Raw genomic sequence first — 15,287 nt, forward strand, 5'->3', positions numbered from 1 at the left:
GGCCATCGAGCCATCCCTCCAGAATGGTTCCGTGCCGCGTAATGGGTTTGTATTTCTTAGCTATTGGACTGGGCGCGTCACGGGGGTGCGCCCTTTTCACCTGGACCAGTGGTTGAGTTGGGACCGATGGCTCCCAACAAGCTGCCTGATCCCTCCAAGCGCTTTCCACTGCGTTGTACTTCTGTACGACAGTTGCCAAGTCAGCAAAGTGTAGTATGCGGCGGCGATTAATGGCATTGAGGATTCCTTCGTTCATGCAATTGTTGCGGAACGCTGATATCGCGTCCTCATTGCGACAATCTTTAACCTTCTCCTTGATAAGGAGGAATCTGGCCCAGAAGTGGTGGACCGTTTCCTGAGGCTGTTGTTGTATGCTCATGAGAGCGCTTATGTCTGGGTGGGTGGGTGGAATTGGATCTGGACCCTGACCCGATCGATGATCTAGAGTCTGAAGTTTTTCCAGACTTATCAGTCCGGGCTCCAGAGTATCTTCTGGTTGCCTTTGCCCACCATCCGATTCTATGTTCGGAAGGCTGGAAACCTCCCTTTGCGGGTGGGTATCCGGCTCTGCAGGGTCGGTGATCCGGACGTAGTCTGTTTTCAGTATAGGGGAAGAGTCGCCGTCTTGCTCCTCGACTACCGCTATCTGGTAGGTGATCGGTGGAGATTTGATTTATCTTTGGTCGGGTTTGAGCCCGATCCGATCGTAATCTGTGGCGATTCCCAGGGCGGCAATACGATCAAGGAGCTCATTTAAACATGAAAACTCCACCGGATCCATCTACTTCGAGAGTTTGGGGTCGATACAAAGCGGATTTTCGATGGCTCGAGAGGTCATCATCGGCTTAACGGCCGAACAGGCGGTCATGGTAAAGCTGCCCAACCGGAGGGTTTGGCCTGGGGCCAGTTCTCCTCCGGTAGTGACATTGTCTTTAAGGACGAGGTGAGTCATCGGTCCTGTTGTCGATGTCACAGTGGAACTCTCAATGAAAGCACCAATGTTAGTGTCAAAACAGGCGGACACTAGTAGAAAACAGGGCTTTGGTCCAGGCCGGGTCAGCCCATTAGTCCCGGTTCAGTCCAGAACTGGGACCAATGGGGGCATTGGTCCCGGTTCGTGAGCCTAGGGGGCCGGCCGGGCCATGTGGGCCATTGGTCCCGGTTCATCTGGACCTTTTAGTCCTGGTTGGTGGTATGAACCGGGACCAATGGGCCTCGCTCCTAGCCCACCACCATTGGTCCCGGTTGGTGGCTTGATGCGGGACCAAAGGCTCCCCTTTAGTCCCGGTTCATGCCACCAACCGGGACCAATGAAGTGCCTATATATACCCCCTCGTGTGAGAGTAGAGCACACTGCTCTTTTTTTTCTGGCCGAGGGGGAGAGGGCTTGGTGGTGCTCTAGCTCACCTCCTATGCACACAAGGTGTTCGATGGAATGCCCGAGCCACACTACTTAAGCTTTCTCCTCTCCAAGCTCGACCTCCAAGCTCCATTTTCCACAATATTTGTCTAGGTTTAGCGGTCCGTCATGCCCCGTCCCCGTCTTCACCGCCGTCGATCACCCGCGCCGAGCTCATCGCCGGCACCACCGTGGTGAGCCTCTTCTTCTTATCTTCTATCTGAAAGGAAAAATATTCTTACTTGTATGTTTACATAGATACTTGTATTATTTTCTTACTTTTATTATTGCATCTTATATAGTGCGATGGTTTTGGTATCCGCCCCCGTCGGCCCTCGTCCTGTCTATGATTCGGATGTGGTATATATATATATTATCTTTATAACTATTGGTTCATTTATTGTTTATGAAAATTATGCCGACCAACGTGACATAGATTTTATTTACGTAGGATGTATGTGAATTGGAAATGCCAACCGACCCTATTGTCGAGAGGTTAAATTTAGTTGAAGAAGAAAACAATTTGTTGAAGGAAAAAATAAAAAAAATTGAGGAGGAGAAGATGATATTGGAGTTGCATGTTGCGGATGTCGTCGATGATCACAAGATCAAGATGGATGCAATGCGCTTGAAGATTAGAAAGATTAGAAAATATGCCATTCATACCGAGGCTTGGTATCATTATGCCATTGGATCAATTGTTACCTTGGTTGCGATTATGATCGCATTTGTTTTTGCATTGAAATGTTTTACATAGTTTCAATGTATGGTTTAATTAATTAGACTAGTCGCCAACCCGTGCATTCGCACGCGCTAGTACGCATGTGTGTCTTCCATAAGATAACAGATCAAACAATTTGAAAAGGCAAAGAAGACATACGGAAGTAGTACTGCATAATGATTGTCTATATTACTAAATAAAATAATGTTAGTTATTTCATGTACATTTCAAAGATACCAACTACTATTGTTCATAATGTTTTAACGGTTGGTCAGATACTTAAAATCTTATTTGTTAGAGAGTTAATTATGTATTACTAATTAATCACAATTAATGATATCATACCAATGAACAAACATAATATCATATCCGCCTCAATAATAATACCAAGTCTACTAACTAATGGAATATAAGGTATATTGTTAGATCTAATTGTAATCTAATCGAGAATAAGCAACATATTGTGAACAAACATGATGACAAAAATGTGGTAAGTATGAAAGTGTGCCTAAAGAATGCTTTAAGATATTCAATATTGATGTAAAATATGTACAATATGCACCCCATGTAGGTGCAAGTGTTTATGACTAAATACCTGTGCAATCATCATATGACTAAATACTAACTGCTGGACTTTTTAGGTTATTTGGCACTAATTATGCAACCATAGAGCTTTAATATGAACTGTGTGATCAAATGTTAATTATATCATATAAGCAAAGAAAACACTTTATAATTGCCAATGTCAGTAATAGCAAACAAATGGATTCTTCGATTCTACTATTTTGTTTTCAACCTAAACAATGTTTTTGTGCTATCACGATAGCACCTTTCTATATGTTGACAAAATTCTTCATGGAATCCACAATATCCATACTCATGATACATGTCCTATTTGAAAGTAGGTTAATCTCCACCGCACTTGTCATGCATTACAATTTTTTCTTTGAAGTAAGGGCTCCCCGCTTATCCTTATAACTTGTTATGAAGTGATTCAGCCACAGTTAATTTTGTGATATGGGTGGCCTTGCAATGTAGTCCTAGACGTCATGTCTTTTACATCAACAAATTCTTTAAGAGTAATTAGAAATCTCAATGAACAACACTTGCAAGATAGACAGGAACTCTCAAACGGCAACATCTTACATCGCACAATTAGAAAATTTGATGGGATAAAGATTTCACTTACGACCCACACATTATAAGTGAATAATGGTGACAACATCCTCTCCTATATAATACATTTTTTGGCAGCTCTTGGATAATCCATCTTACATGTAAAGAACAAAACAGGCATGCAATCATGAAGTCTAACAGGATTGCAAGTCTGTAGAATCTGTGCCCTTTTTACATCAACACAGATAATATATTATCTTTCCTTGGAATCCAATTCCGAACAACAATTTTTTTATCTAAGTGTGCATGGAACTGGATTATCAGATTCAAATCAATAGTATCTTTCTCATGGAAATATTAGCTTCGGACTAAAACCCATGTAAGATACTGGGTGCCATCATCGATCGCAGTGGTCGTAAAAATTTGCATGCAAAGATTGGCTAGGTTCGTCCAATTAAATAGGTTAAGAAGAACAACTATTGAAGATATATGTGAAACCTCAAAGTGCAACATGCGATATCGTACAATTAGAGGGGGGGGGGGGATATAGTAACAACCCTCATATATGAAGGCGAACTTCCTGGAAGATTGATTAAAAATCTCGATGAACAACACTGACAATATATATAGGATCTCTCAAAACGTAACATCTTACATGGTACAATTAGAAAATTAGATGGGATAAAGAGTTCACTTACAATGCACATATATAAAGGTGAATAATGGTGACAACATCCCCTCCTGTAATATAAAATTTTTTTGGCACCTATTAGATAACCCATCTTACGACATAAGGAACAAAACATGCATCCACTCATGAAGTCAACAGGATTGCAAGTCTGTAGAGCTTGTGGCCCTTTGCATCAAGAAAAATAATATATTAGCTACCCTAGGAATCCAAATCCGAACAGCAAAAAATGATCTTACAATTTTGTCAGCTCTTGGATAATCCATCTTATGACATAAATCACCTTTGAGGTTCGTCCAATTGAAATCGTTAAGAAGAAGAACTATTGAAGATATATGGGAAACCTCAAAGTTCAACATCTTATATTCTACAATTAGAAAATTAGATGGGAAACAAAGTATACTTACAACTCTCATATATGAAGGGGAACAGCGCTGATAGCATCATCTCTTTGATAATCCATATGTTTTTGTTGGCAGCACTTTGATATTCCACCTTATGACATAATGAGAAACGGATCAAACATGCAAGGCATGCAGTGAATTAGGACTGCATGTCTGTACAACCTGCGGCTGGTTGCATCCATATGATACTATATTAGCTTCCCCTGGAAGCTGAAGCCAAATCGAAACAGAAAATAACCAAAAAAGAATCTAAGTGCATGCAAATAGACTATCAGATGCAAAGCGAGATGGTATTTATCACATAAATATTAGTTATTTATAAAGTTGAAGAGAACAACTACAAAGCTCAAAGTGAAGCGTCCTACATTCCACAATTAGAAATTTAGATGGGCAACATTATTTACTTGAAATCAACATATATGATAGAGAATAAGGGTGAGTAAATCCTATCTTCGATGTTCTGTCCTTTTTGGCAGGTCTTTGATGTTCCATATTACGATATAAATAGCAAAACAACACATACATGCAAGGTGTGTAGTCAAATAGCAACACATCCGCAAGCATCCTACATTGGCTACCTTCTTTTCACTATTCGATCTCTCATCAATCTTACGCATGCAACATGGGTGATAGCTGCGACCAGATGCAGGGTGTGGTTGTTTGAATGGCCATGGAAGCAACTCCACCGCATCATGAGCACCTAGCATGCAAGCTCCAGTCAGCTCCCAGAACTGACAGTTGAGCTGGAAATAGAGACAGTACGTATAGTTTCTTCGCCTTTACTGATACACTTCTGGAATAAATCCCTGAGCAAAAACATGAACCAATAACTGCAAGTATGCTAAAAGATACCCAATTAAATATTGATCTTGAAGCTATAGCGTATGAAGATTTATTTATTCCCTATATCTTTATTTGTAAGATAACATGCACAGTTTGGCGTGCATATATGCAGATGTAGGAACTGTCCAACTATATAATAAGTCATCTGAATAATTATTAGGAACCTAGAACCCCCAGGCATGCTTCAGGTTCAGTATGACTTCAAAAAAATTGGTCAACAAATCAACCACAACAATTATCTTGCAAAGAAACTAACAAAGAGGAAGATCTGATGGGAAATATTGCCATCTTTCAGCAAATAGCAACCCAACACACGATTGATACAGGAATACATAGCCATGATGCTTGCATGCTATACATGAAGTGTTTCATGCAAAAACAGCTACATAGATCAGTACATCTATTGAGGTGGGAGTACCTGTGGTGATCTGCCAATCACATCAATAGACATGGACGATGTCATCACTAGACAAATAATGCTCCTATTCGTATTGTTTTGGCGAAGTATTGCTTGTCTCCGACGGCTAGACATGCTCCTGCAGGCTGCAGCAGGTATTTACGCATGGTACAATCTGAGTATCCATCGGAAAAAAGCTGGAGAAGACTATCATATTTAACAACTGTAGTTATCAAGAGAGAAGGAGGAGGAATGGAATTGCTGAGTTATGACTCACATCGAGGCCAGGCTGTCATGCATGTACACATAGCCAAGCTACCCAAGCAGTTTGATCGATTCCGACTATAAACACACCAAGTGCGTACGTACGCACAGTCGTACAGGTAAACAAAGATTTTTCCGGCAGCTATGACACGCATGAGAGGCACAACTGATATCAAGAAGTATTCTTGATCGTACTTGCTTGCAGCTTCGGCTTGCGAACAGTGACGAATCCTTCCGACACGTTCATGCATGGAGCTCAACTTGAACCTACACATGCACAAACAAAGATTAGAGGATGGAAGATTAAAGGATGGAATAGAGAACAGGCGGAGGAGGATGTGTGCAGGCAGCGGCTGAAGAGTCTTGCGCCTATAGCCAATTTTGATGGATGTCAGCGGCGGCGGCGGCTGCATAACGTGAAGAAGAGAGAGGTCAGGGAAAGATCCCTAATTTGGCATTGTTCAGAACTCCAGGGGAAGATTACGGTGAAAGGAGTCATGTCGGTTGTCATGTTTTAATCCAACAGTAAATCTACACCTTTATAACTCGACCCCACCAGATTAACGGTCCATAAATTCAGTAAATCTACACCGTTATAACTCGACCACACCAGATTAACGGTCCATAAATTCTAATTAACGTGGGAATTTTTTGGGAGTATGTAATTAGTATAGGGATAGATGCTCTGGAGAGCTATATGTTGTTAGATGAGAACTATGTATGCACTTTGGTTTTAATGTGATGATGAACTTCTATTAATTTGGACACTTAATTATATATAATGCACGCAGATGAACCGGCAATGGATGTACGGTGACAGACACACCTGCGAGTACATTAAGGGCGTGCATGAGTTTCTCGATGCAGCTGAGGCAAACAAGCAGAATGGTTTTATGTGTTGTCCATGGACAGAATGTGGGAATACGGGGTCTTACTCTAACCGAAAAATCCTTCACTCCCACCTGCTTTACAAGGGTTTCATGCCACACTATAATGTTTGGACGAGGCACGGAGAAATAGGGGTTATGATGGAAGACGGCGAAGAAGAAGAGTACGATGACAACTATGTGCCCCCTGAATACGGTGATGCTGCAACGGGGGGAGCTGGTGAAGATCAAGAGGAACCAGACGATGTGCCCAATGATGCTGCAACGGGTGAAGCTGCTGAAGATCAAGAGGAACCAGACGATGTGCCCGATGATGATGATCTCCGCCGGGTCATTGTCGATGCAAGGACACAATGCGAAAGTCAAAAGGAGAAGCTGAAGTTCGATCGCATGTTAGAGGATCACAAAAAGGGTTGTACCCCAATTGCGAAGATGGCAACACAAAGCTCGGTACCATACTGGAATTGCTGCAGTGGAAGGCAGAGAATGCTGTGGCTGACAAAGGATTTGAGAAGCTACTGAAAATATTGAAGAAGAAGCTTCCAAAGGATAACGAATTACCCGACAGTACATACGCAGCAAAGAAGGTCGTATGCCCTCTAGGATTGGAGGTGGAGAAGATACATGCATGCCCTAATGACTGCATCCTCTACCGCGGTGCATACAAGGATCTGAACACATGCCCGGTATGCGGTGCATTTCGGTATAAGATCAGACGAGATGACCCTGGTGATGTTGACGGCGAGCCCCCCAGGAAGAGGGTTCCTGCGAAGGTGATGTGGTATGCTCCTATAATACCACGGTTGAAATATCTGTTCAGAAACGAAGAGCATGCCAAGTTGATGCAATGGCACAGTGAACCGAAAGAAAGATGGGAAGTTGAGAGCACCCACTGACGGGTCACAGTGGAGAAAAATCGAGAGAAATTACTGGGATGAGTTTGCAAAGTACCCAAGGAATGTATGGTTTGCTTTAAGCGCGGATGGCATTAATCCTTTCGGGGAGCAGAGCAGCAATCACAGCACCTGGCCTATGACTCTATGTATGTATAACCTTCCTCCTTGGATGTGCATGAAGCGGAAGTTTATTATGATGCCAGTTCTCATCCAAGGCCCTAAGCAACCCGGCAATGACATTGATGTGTACCTAAGGCCATTAGTTGAAGAACTTTTACAGCTATGGAATGGAAACGGTGTACGTACGTGGGATGAGCACAGACAGGAGGAATTTAACCTTAAGGCGTTGCTGTTCGTGACCATCAACAATTGGCCCGCTCTCAGTGACCTTTCAGGACAGACAAACAAAGGATACCACGCATGCACGCACTGTTTAGATGACACTGAAAGTATATACCTGGACAAATGCAGGAAGAATGTGTACCTGGGCCATCGTCAATTTCTTCCGACCAACCATCAATGTCGAAAGAAAGGCAAGCATTTCAAAGGCGAGGCAGATCACCGGAAGAAGCCCGCCATGCGTACCGGTGATCACGTACTTGCTATGGTCAATGATTTACACTACGTAATCTTTGGAAAGGGTCACGGTGGACTAGCTGTTCCGAATGATGCCGAGGGACACGCACCCATGTGGAAGAAGAAATCTATATTTTGGGACCTACCCTACTTGAAAGACCTAGAGGTCCGCTCTTCAATCGACGTGATGCACGTGACGAAGAACCTTTGCGTGAACCTGCTAGGCTTCTTGGGCGTGTATGGGAAGACAAAAGATACACCTGAGGCACGGGAGGACCTGCAATGTTTGCACGAAAAAGACGACATGCCTCCGAAGCAGTATAAAGGTCCTGCCAGCTACGCTCTTACGAAATAAGAGAAAGAAATCTTCTTTGAATGCCTGCTCAGTATGAAGGTCATGACTGGCTTCTCGTCGAATATAAAGGGAATAATAAATATGCCAGAGAAAAAGTTTCAGAACCTAAAGTCTCATGACTGCCACGTGATTATGACGCAACTGCTTCCGGTTGCATTGAGGGGGCTTCTACCGAAAAACGTCCGATTAGCCATTGTAAAGCTATGTGCATTCCTCAATGCAATCTCTCAGAAGGTGATCGATCCAGAAATCGTACCAAGGCTAAGGAGTGATGTGGCGCAATGTCTTGTTAGTTTCGAGCTGGTGTTCCCACCATCCTTCTTCAATATCATGACGCACGTCCTAGTTCATCTAGTCGACGAGATTGTCATCCTGGGGCCCGTATTTCTACACAATATGTTCCCCTTTGAGAGGTTCATGGGAGTCCTAAAGAAATATGTCCGTAACCGTGCTAGGCCAGAAGGAAGCATCTCCATGGGCCATCAAATAGAGGATGTTATCGGGTTTTGTGTTGACTTCATTCCTGGCCTTAAGAAGATAGGTCTCCCTAAATCGCGGTATGAGGGGAGACTGACTGGAAAAGGCACTCTTGGAAGAGACTCAATAATATGCAGGGACGGATATTCTTGGTCTCAAGCACACTACACAGTTCTACAGAACTCTACCTTGGTGATCCCGTATGTCGATGAACACAAGAATAGTCTGCGCTCCAAACACCCGGAGCAGTGCGACGACTGGATTACATGTGAACACATCAGGACTTTCAGCAGTTGGTTGGAAACACGTCTCAGAGGTGACAACACTATTTGTGATGAGTTGTACTTGTTGTCGAGGGGACCATCTTTGACTGTATTGACTTACAAAGGTTACGAGATAAATGGGAATACATTTTACACGATCACCCAAGATCAAAAGAGCACCAACCAAAACAGCGGTGTCCGCTTTGATGCAGCAACCGAGAGCGGAAAGGACACATATTATGGTTACATAGTGGACATATGGGAACTTGACTACGGACCTGATTTTAAGGTCCCTTTGTTAAAGTGCAAATGGGTCAATCTGTTAGGCGGCGGGGTATAGGTAGACCCACAGTACGGAATGACAATAGTGGATCTTAAAAATCTTGGGTACACTGACGAACCGTTCGTCCTAGCCAATGATGTGGCACAGGTTATCTATGTGAAGGACATGTCTACCAAACCGAGAAAAAGAAAAGATAAGGAAGCGAATACATCATACGATGAGCCAAAGCGCCACATAGTTATTTCAGGAAAAAGGGACTTCCTGGGAGTGGACGGCAAGACAGACATGTCTGAAGATTATGAAAAGTTTCATGAAATTCGTCCCTTCAATGTCAAGGCTGACCCAAGCATCCTGATAAACAATGAAGATTATCCATGGTTATGGTGCAATAAGCAAATGACACAAGCGAAGAAAAAGTGAAGACTTTCTCCCGCAACTATTATGATGATACCATGCCAACTTTGTAACACATGAACATGCTACCATTGTCCGTTTTGTACATGCACATGCTATGTGATATGATACCATGCCAACTTTCAACTTTTTCAGAGTTCATTTGAAATGCTTTAATGCTTTAATGTCTTATGGTTCGGCCCTCGTAATACCATGACCATTAGTCCCTGGCCCATGCCAACTTTCAACTTTCTAAAACTAATGGCACTAATAGAAAGTTTATAATTTTGCTCCTCACCCCTGGCCCATGACCATTAGTCCTGGTTTGTGCCACAAACCGGGACTAAAGGGTTGGTCCTCGTTGCAGGCAGAGTTTAGTCCCACCTCGCCAACCGAAGGGGGCTCACACCGGTTTATAAGCCCTTCCCTCTCTGCCTTGTTGAGCTCCTCTCAAAGTGAAAATAGATGCCCTGCCCTAATAGAGAAAAGTTTAACCTAAATTCATAGTGAATTTCTCTGAAATTCATAGAAATTTACTATGAATTTAGGTTGAATTTTCTCTATAAGCGCATCTATTCTCATTTTTTAGTAAGTTAATCACAAACTTGTGATTCACACAAATTTCAAAGAATTCAAATTTTAACTATTCAAATTTGAAAACTAATGGCACTAACAGAAGTTTATAATTTTTCTAAAACTAATGGCACTAACAGAAAGTTTATAATTTTGCTAACCTAAAAGCAAACAGAATTAAAAATTAAAGCAAAAAACAAAAGAAAATAAATAATGCAAAAAAAAAAAAAAAACAGGAAAAAACTATTTTTATAGTAAAGTTAATCACAAAATAAAATAAATAAAGCAACAAAGAAAACAAAAAACTAAAAAAGTGTTTTCAAATTTGAAAACTAATGGCACTAACAGAAAGTTTATAATTTTTCTAAAACTAAAAGCTCTAAAACTAAAAGCATAAAGAATTAAAAAATAAAGCAAAAAACAAAAGAAAATTAATAAAGCAACAAAAAAACAAAAAATGCCACCTACTGGGCCCCCACGGCCTGAATACGACTAGAAACCCATCCAAGGGCCAGGATTCAGGCCCGCAGGAGGCCCAGTAGGCCCACAGGCATAGCAGTGACAATTAGGCCCGTAAGCCTGGAATGGAGAGGAGCTCGAGAGGGGTGCGGCAGTGGGTCTTATAAACCACTGCGCACCCCTCTCAACTAGCGAGGTGGGACTAAACTTTCGACGCAGCAGCCGCACAAGGCCTTTGGTCCCGGTTGGTGGCACCAACCAGGACTAAAGGGGGGCATTGGTCACGGTTCGTGGCACAAACCGTGACCAATGCCCCCCTTTAGTCCCGGTTGTTGCCACGAACTGGGACTAAAGGCTCTGCTATATAAGTCCACACTTAGGAAATTTTTGCCAACTGCTCTATTCCCCATCGCCGATGCTGCCAGGCTGCTCGTCCTCCTCGTCACCGTCGCCGCGCCCTGCCCCATCCCTGCGTGCTTGCCGTCGCCGCGCCCTGCCCCGTCGCCGTCGCCGCACCCTGTCGCTATCGTCGTCGTCGCGCCCTCCTGCCCGTTGCCGGCCGCCCTGCCCCGAGCCCCGCCTCCTCGTCCCCGTCGCCGTGTGCCGCCCCGAGCCCGCCGCCGTCCCCATCGCCGTGTGCCACCCTGAGCCCGTCGTCCTCTACCGCTCGGTGACCCTCGACGACCCTCGTTCCCGATAAAAAAAAGAGGAAGAAGAAGAAAAAAAGAGGAGAAGAAAGAATAGAGGAGTTCTTACTCCTCTATTCTTTCTTCTCCTCTTTTTTCTTCTTCCTCTTCTTTTTTTATCCTTGAAGCGTTGTCCAGGCCTCCCCAAACCCTAGAGAAGCAGCGTCGAGGCCACGCCAAACCCTGGAGAAGCAGCGTCGAGGCCACCCCAAACCCTAGAGAAGCAGCGTCGAGGCCACTAATTAATATTAGTTCTACGTTTGCCACTAATATATCCATCTTTCATGTTTGAATAATAATTGCCATGTTGTCAATATTTGTAGAAACTATGGACACCGCCCGAGACGAAGTACAAGAAGAGTTGTTGGGGGACATAATCGCACGAGGAAGTGATGCCGTCTGCTCGTTGTTTCTCAACGACACCGATGGTCTGGAAGCAGCTGGCTATGATTATGATGGCTCCGGTGACCTAATGCCGGTGCAAGAAGGAGACCGTGAGGACGGCTCCGGTGACCCAATGCCGGTGCAAGAAGGAGACTGTGATGACGTCTCCGGTGACCGAACCGAGTCCGGCCAGGTATATATATTAGTTAAGCTTCTGCTGACTAGCTAATTGATGCATTCATTGTTTTGGTATGTACACATATTAATTAAGTCTTTGTTCTTTTTTCTAGCCCTCCGGATCGAGCACAACTTCGGTAAAGAGACGAGGCCCAAAGAAAAAGTTGAGCTCGGATGAAAAGTTTGAGATCATAGCAATCACGCCCGACGACCAACCGGTTGAACCCCTCCGGACAAAGAGCGCATTTCTTGCTCAGTGCGGGGTTTTGGTTAGGGACAAGATCCCGATCAGCATCCAGCAATGGTTAAAGCCGGCTACAGAAGACCCTGAGGTGTCTTATGTCAATGATATGCAGAAAAATGATCTTTGGACTGAGCTGAAGTCAAATTTCACCCTACCGCCAGAGGATGATCCAGAGAAGCCAGTTAAAGAGCAATTAATCAAGTCTTTTTCTCTTAAGAGGATGGCAGAACTATTCAGGAGGTGGAAGAAAGAGCTGAATAAGTTTGTCGAAAATAATGAGACACCAGAATTCAAGGGCAGATATGAGAAGATCAGATATCACTGGCCCTCATTTGTGGCCCACAAGACATCGGAAAAGAGTAAGAAGATGTCGGCGACAAACAAGAAAAATGCCGCGAAGAAGAAGCATCACCATCGCACGGGGTCAGGTGGCTACCTCATAGCCCGGCCTAAGTGGGACAAGACTGAGAATGATCTGGTTGATAAGGGGATCGAACCAGAGACAATTAACTGGCCAGACCGTTGCCGGACTTGGTTCTTCGGGGCTGGCGGAACCTTGGACCCTGTAACAGGGAAGTGCATTTGGACGAACGATCAAATGGACATACCAGTCAGGAAGCTTCAGCAGTATATCAAAGCAGCACAGCAAGGGACGTTCTTTCCAGATAGAAAGATCGACGAGCTCACAATGGCCCTCGGGAATCCTGAGCACCCTGGACGGACACGAGGCACACCAGGCTCCATTCCATGGAAGGTTGGGTTTTCGGACGCAGGCAGTTACAAATCCCAGGAGAGGAGGAAAAAATTGCAGCAGACCCAAATGCAGGAGCTGCAAGCAAGGGTACAAGCGATAGAGGAACAAGAAGCAAATTGCAGCAAACGTACTACCGAAGCTTCCCCCGAAGCTACCCCGCCATCTCAGCGGAGAAGCAGCGTGGCTTCCACCGAGCTGCTTCAGCCGGAGCATGCCTTAGACGGCTCCTGCCAGCTATCCCGTGGATGCTACCACGGAGTCTCAAAATTGCCACCTTATGACGCAATGGATTAATTTGAAGGTCAAGGCGGCTGTTGGCTCTGTTTATCCTACTGAACCCAGCGCAACTTTTCACTGCCGGCCGATTCCAGAAGGATATGCTAGGGTGATGGTGGATGAAATAACGGAGGGATTTGAGGACCTCTAGCTTGACCACCCTACCGGTGAAGGGGAGACTAGGCTGGGGTCTGCTCTGAAGACTCCATGCCTATGGCGGAAGGAGCTCATCAACCTTCCGAACTGGATGCCTCCGCCGCCTCCTCCTCCTCCGGCAAGTCAGGGCACTCCGCCTCCTCCTCCGGCGAGTCAGGGCACTCCGCCTCCTCCACCGCCTCCTCCTCCGGCGAGTGACGATCAGGGCACTCGACCGGCTCCTTCTCCGACGCGTGGCGGCACTCCGCCTCCTTCTCCGCCTGCGCCGACGCGCCCGAGCAGCCAGCCTCCTCCTTCTCCGCCTCATCAGCAAGGGCGGAAGAGACCTGCCGCCGCTCCGGCTGCTCCGGCGCGTCGTAGTCCTTCTCCTCCGCCTCGTAAGCAAGTAAAGAAGACAACCGCTCCGTCTACTCTGCCGGCGTCTAGCAGTACAGCCAGAGGCGAGAGGAAATACAGATTCGGTCCTTCTTTGAAGACTCCAGAGAAGTTACCATACGAGAGGACCCCGGAGGAGAACGCCGAGATCGCACGAGAAGAAGTGAGGAACTACTTTGAAGGGGTGAAAGCAAAGAAACATCCACCTCCGGAGGAGAAGGTAGATCCGGTGAAAGCGAAACGCACTCTGGCTGCCTTGACAAAACCACCCAAGTCTCCACCGAAAGGAAACTATGAGCGCATTATTGGAAAGGAATTTGCCGAAGCGGAGCGGTCGGGAAGTACTGTCAGTGATCAAAGGCTGAAAGAACGACGAGCTGGGAAACAAATTGCCCAGCTCGGCGAACAAGCGAAGCAATCGTGCCCCCCGCTCAAGGTGCCTAGCGACAACGTCGCTAATGATCCGAGGATGGTGCCCGATTAAAGCAATCTTGGCGATTACCTTCCCGACGATGTACATTATGATTTCATGGAGGTGCAGATACAAAGATACGAGTACGGGAAGCCTCTCGTCAAAGATGAAAGATCTCTATCAACGATGATGCGAAGATTGCATGATTGGTACTTGAAAATCTGCAGAGACTCTGGGGGGAGGAGTACTTTGTATTTGAAAGTTAAAAAGGAGCATGACCTCGTTGGAATTGAAGTGTTGCCTGTTCCATTTGAGGAGTTCTTTCAGTTTTTCAATGAATTGGCCCTCGATAAAACAATGGTCACCTGCTACTGTCTGTAAGTAGTACTACTTCTGTCATTAAGTCTCTCTATATAGCTCAGCTCTTTCATTGCATGTATTTATAATCATCCTCACTATATTATGCAGATTGAAGATCACCGAATTGAAGAAAAGACAAGTTGGTGATATTGGGTTCATTAACACATATCTCTTAGATGCAACTCAGGTTAAATTTCATGCCACAGATACCGAGGCCAACTTGCTACGATCGTTGGTAATTAATGAAAACAAAGATATAATACTCTTTCCTTACAACTTCAAGTGAGTGTTACTGTCTTGTGCATATTCGGTTTCCCTTATATATTAGTCAAGGTTATAGTAATGTAATTGATGAGTTATGCATGCATGTGCAGTTACCACTATATTCTCCTAGAGATTAAGCTTGAGCAGGGACTAGTAACCGTCTTAGACTCAAAACGAAAAGATCCCTAGGACTATGCGGACATGA

The sequence above is a fragment of the Triticum urartu genome, chromosome 5 (genome assembly GCF_003073215.2).
Source record: "Triticum urartu cultivar G1812 chromosome 5, Tu2.1, whole genome shotgun sequence".
Taxonomy (NCBI): domain Eukaryota; kingdom Viridiplantae; phylum Streptophyta; class Magnoliopsida; order Poales; family Poaceae; genus Triticum; species Triticum urartu.